Raw genomic sequence first — 4,804 nt, 5'->3', positions numbered from 1 at the left:
ATATCAGCCTGCCGTCAGGGCGCCAGGGAAGCTTGGGCAATGGTGAAGACACGGTACACGAAGGCTGACCCGAACCACATGGCCGAAGTCGGACCTGTGGGGCCCGATGGGAAGGAGATCCCTGTGAGCTTAGTGTACGGCCAAGTAGAATTGGCCGCAAAGTATTCCCAACAGGACTGTAGACTAGACAGCCTATTGGATGGTATTGAAGAGGAATTCAACCAGTCAAATTGACTATGTAATTTAAAGTGACATGTATAATGCCTTCTAGCCAGATTGTAGATCGTTTGTCGTGGCGGACCTTTTCGCTTAAACCTCGGGTCCCGACGGTCCGGAGTGTATCCGAATACCCTCGCGGTTATGTAAGAACCGGGGCATGCATGGACACCAGGCGTAGGGGTCATTAGTGCTTTAACAGACAAGTGCCCAACTAGTTATGTTATATTACATGGTTAGTAAGAAACATCTTCCAGGGAGAATAGTTCCGTTAGGGGTCCCTTTCCCTGGGAGGCATGCCCTAAAGTGCATGTCCGGACTGCGAGAAGAGACGCTGAAAAAACATCTGGGGGCGCATAAGTAAATAAGTGAAAAATCATCTTTAGTTCACCGACCGAATATTCCCTTAAGAACGCTAGCTTTCGGCTTCACCCAGTCTGAGGTACACTTCCGGCTGACCCGGTAGTAACAATCGCAGAGGTGCTCCCCTTATGCCCTAGCCGAATTAACAGGAATGTAGGGCATAAATACAAGAGCCATGCAACCCAGCTTGGCCAAAACTTAAGTCATATTGATGCATATAATGGTGAATAAAGGGTACATGCGGAAGGATAACACATGTGTTGGGCATAAAGCCCGTATGAATAAGCTTCTATTAAAGAAGCCCCCAGGTATAATGAGCGCGGATAGCACGTCAGTTGCATGCAAACAGAGCATGAATGGGCCCCTAAAGGCTGTGAGAGAAAAGAAAAGGAGAAGGAGAAAAATATAAGACAGATAGTGTATAAAAAATGGACAGAGGAAGGAGACGAACACAGAGTCCGGCGTTAGGCATAGAATCTTTGGAGTCGGGCTGCGTTCCATGTGTTCGGCTCGAGTCGATTATCCGATGCATCCCGTAGACGGTACGCTCCACTAGTCGGCACTTGGTCAATGATGAAGGGACCTTCCCATTTGGGCTTGAGTTTGTACTTTTTCTTATCCGGCAGGCATAGAACTAACTCGCCAATATTGTAAGTTTTGGCCCGTACTTCTCTGCTTTGGTATCTTCGAGCCTGCTGTTGATAGAATGCGGAACGGGCTTTTGCCACGTCACGCTCCTCCTCCAAGGTGTCCAAACTGTCATGCCGATCGAGCTCAGCTTCTCTTTCTTCGTACATGCGCACTCGAGGCGAGTCATGAATAATGTCGTAGGACAGAACCGCATCTGCGCCGTATACCATAAAGAATGGTGTGTATCCGGTAGTGCGATTTGGCGTGGTCCGCAGCCCCTAGAGTACGGAGTCGAGCTCCTCTACCCAATGCGTGTTAGATTCCTTGAGGGACTGCACTAATTTGGGTTTGATGCCGCTCATGATAAGACCATTTGCTCGCTCGACCTGACCGTTAGTTTGTGGGTGATAGACTGAAGCATAATCAAGCTTGATGCCCATGTTTTTGCACCAGAGTTTTACCTCGTCAGCTGTGAAGTTCATGCCGTTGTCAGTGATGTTGCTGTGGGGGACGCCGTAACGGTGTACGACCCCTGATATGAAGTCTATCAGCGGTCCGGATTTGGCCGTCTTAACAGGCTTGGCTTCTATCCATTTGGTGAACTTATCCACCATGACTAGTAAGTATTTTTGCTTGTGGGTTCCTCCTTTAAGGGGTCCAACCATGTCAATCCCCAGACCGTGAAGGGCCAGGTGATGGGGATAGTTTGGAGGGCGGTGGGTGGCATATGGCTTTGGTTAGCAAAAAGCAGGCAACCAACGCATCATTGGACTAACTCCTGAGCGTCTGCCCGGGCCGTCGGCCAATAGAAGCCTGTACGGAAGGCCTTGCTTACAAGGGCCCAGGCCGCCGCGTGGTGACCGCCGAGTTCGGCATGAATTTCAGCCAGAAGATTCCGCCCTTCCTCTTCGGAGATGCACCTTTGAAGGACTCTGGTGGTGCTTTTCTTATAAAGCTCTCCCTCATGCACTTTATAGGCTTCAGATCGCCGCACTATGCAGCGTGCCTCGTTTTGGTCCGCGGGAAGTTCCTTCTTAGTTAGGTAGGCTAGGAATGGTTCTGTCCACGGGGCGATGACTGCCATTAATACGTGGGATGAGGATGTTATTTCGTTGGCAGAGCCTCTAATTATGTCAGAATATTCGGTGTCGGGTAGTGCGGTTGGGTCCGCGCTGTTATTTCCGGGTTCCCCTTCCCATACTACGGATGGCTTGAACAGCCTCTCCAAGAAGATGTTGGGAGGGACGGCATCGCGTTTTGAGCCGATGCGTGCCGGTACGTCTGCTGCCTGATTGTTTTCCCAGGCGATATGGTGAAATTCGAGCCCCTCGAACCGAGCTGACATTTTTAGGATGGCATTGCGATAAGCTGCCATTTTCGGATCCTTGGCATCAAAGTCTCCATTTATTTGGGATATCGTGAGGTTTGAATCCCCGCGCACCTCTAGGCGTGAATGCCCATGGATACTGTCATCCGGAGACCATGTAGAAGGGCCTCATATTCGGTTGCGTTGTTGGAGTCCGTATACATTATCTGTAGTATGTATTGAACCATATCTCATGTAGGGGACGTCAAAACAACGCCAGCCCCCAGATCAGCCAACATTTTGGAGCCGTCGAAGTTCATAATCCAGTTTGAATATGTGTCGTACTCTTTAGGGAGTTCGGCTTACGTCCACTCGGCGATGAAGTCGGCCAAAACTTGCGACTTAATAGCTCGCCGTGGCTTGTAAGTTATGTTGAACGGGAGGAGCTCAATAGCCCATTTGGCAATCCGGCCCGTCACGTCGCGGTTGTTTATAATATCATTAAGTGGTACTTCCGAGGCTACCGTTATCGAACACTCTTGAAAGTAGTGTCGCAGCTTCCGAGATGCCATAAATACCGCGTACGCTATCTTTTGATAATGCGGGTACCATGACTTGCATAGTGTAAGGACAGTGGACACATAGTAAACCGGCTTTTGAAGGGGGAATTTGTGTCCGTCCGTTTCTCGTTCGACGAGGAGCACTGCGCTTACTACTTGATGAGTTGCCGCAATGTATCATAGCATTGGTTCGCCAATGTTTGGCGTGGCCAGGACTGGGTTTGTTGTCAATATGGCTTTTATTTCATTGAGTCCGGTCGTGGCGGCATCCATCCACTCAAAGTGTTCAGTGCGCCGGAGGAGGCGATAAAGGGGTAATGCTTTTTCTCCCAAGCGGGAGATAAAGCGGCTTAGAGCCGCCACACATCCGGTCAATTTTTGTATTTGTTTGAGGTCCTTTGGGATGTCCAATTGTGACAGAGCTCGGATCTTGGCTGGATTTGCTTCAATTCCTCTACCGGATACAATGAAGCACAAGAGCTTTCCGGCTGGTACGCCAAAAACACATTTTTCCGGGTTGAGCTTGATGTCGTATGTTCGCAGGTTATCGAATGTGAGCCTCAAGTCGTCTACTAGAGATTCTACATGCTTGGTTATGACGACCAATTCATCTACATATGCCCCCACTGTTTTGCCGATCTGGTTTGCCAGAAATGTCTGAATCATGCGCTGATATGTTGCACCGGCGTTTTTGAGCCCGAAGAGCATTGTGTTGAAGCAGAATGGGCCGTACAGTGTGATGAATGCCGTTGCGGCTTGGTCTGGCTCTGCCATTTTAATTTGATGGTAGCCAGAGTATGCATCGAGGAAACACAATGAATCGTGTCCTGCGGTAGCATCGATGATTTGATCGATGCGGGGGAGGGGGAAGGGATCCTTTGGGCAGGCCTTGTTAATGTCCTTAAAATCGACGCACAAGCGCCAGGATTTGTCCTTCTTTGGTACCATCACTAGGTTTGCTAGCCAATCTAGATGTTTTATGTCTCTGATGGATCCAGCCTCCAATAGCTTGGCTAGTTCCTCTCCCATGGCTTGTCTCTTAGGTTCGGAGAAACACCAAAGAGCCTGCTTGACTGGCTTGAATCCTTTTAGGATATTTAGGCTGTGCTCGGCCAGCCTGCGTGGGATTCCTGGCATGTCTGAAGGGTGCCAGGCAAAAATGTCCCAGTTCTCGCGTAGGAACTCTTGTAGTGCAGCGTCGACATCAGGGTTTAATTGTGCCCCGATAGAAGCTGTTTTTGTAGGGTCCGTTGGATGGACCTGGAATTTGACTATTTCATCCGCCGGTTTAAAGGAGGTGGACTTGGATCTTTTATCGAGTATCACGTCGTCCCTGTTCACCATGGAGCGCAGCGCAGTTAGTTCCTCGGCCGCTAGGGCTTCGGATAGTGCCTCAAGGGCCAGTGCGGCTGTCTTATTTTCGGCGCGGAGTGCTATGTCCGGATCACTAGCAAGAGTGATGATTCCGTTGGGCCCGGGCATTTTGAGCTTCATGTACCCGTAATGGGGTATGGCTTGGAAGATTGTAAACGCCTCCCGCCCTAATAGAGCGTGGTATCCGCTGCTGAACAGGGCCACTTGGAATGTAATTTCTTCGGACCTATAATTATCCGGCGTGCGGAATACCACATCTAGTGTGATTTTCCCAGCACAGCGTGCTTCCCGACTGGGGATGATTCCTCTAAAGGTTGTGCTACTTTGCTCAATGCGGCTCTAGTCTATTTCCATC

Source organism: Triticum dicoccoides, chromosome 4A (assembly GCF_002162155.2).
Source record: "Triticum dicoccoides isolate Atlit2015 ecotype Zavitan chromosome 4A, WEW_v2.0, whole genome shotgun sequence".
Lineage (NCBI taxonomy): Eukaryota > Viridiplantae > Streptophyta > Magnoliopsida > Poales > Poaceae > Triticum > Triticum dicoccoides.
This window is presented reverse-complemented; position numbering follows the sequence as displayed.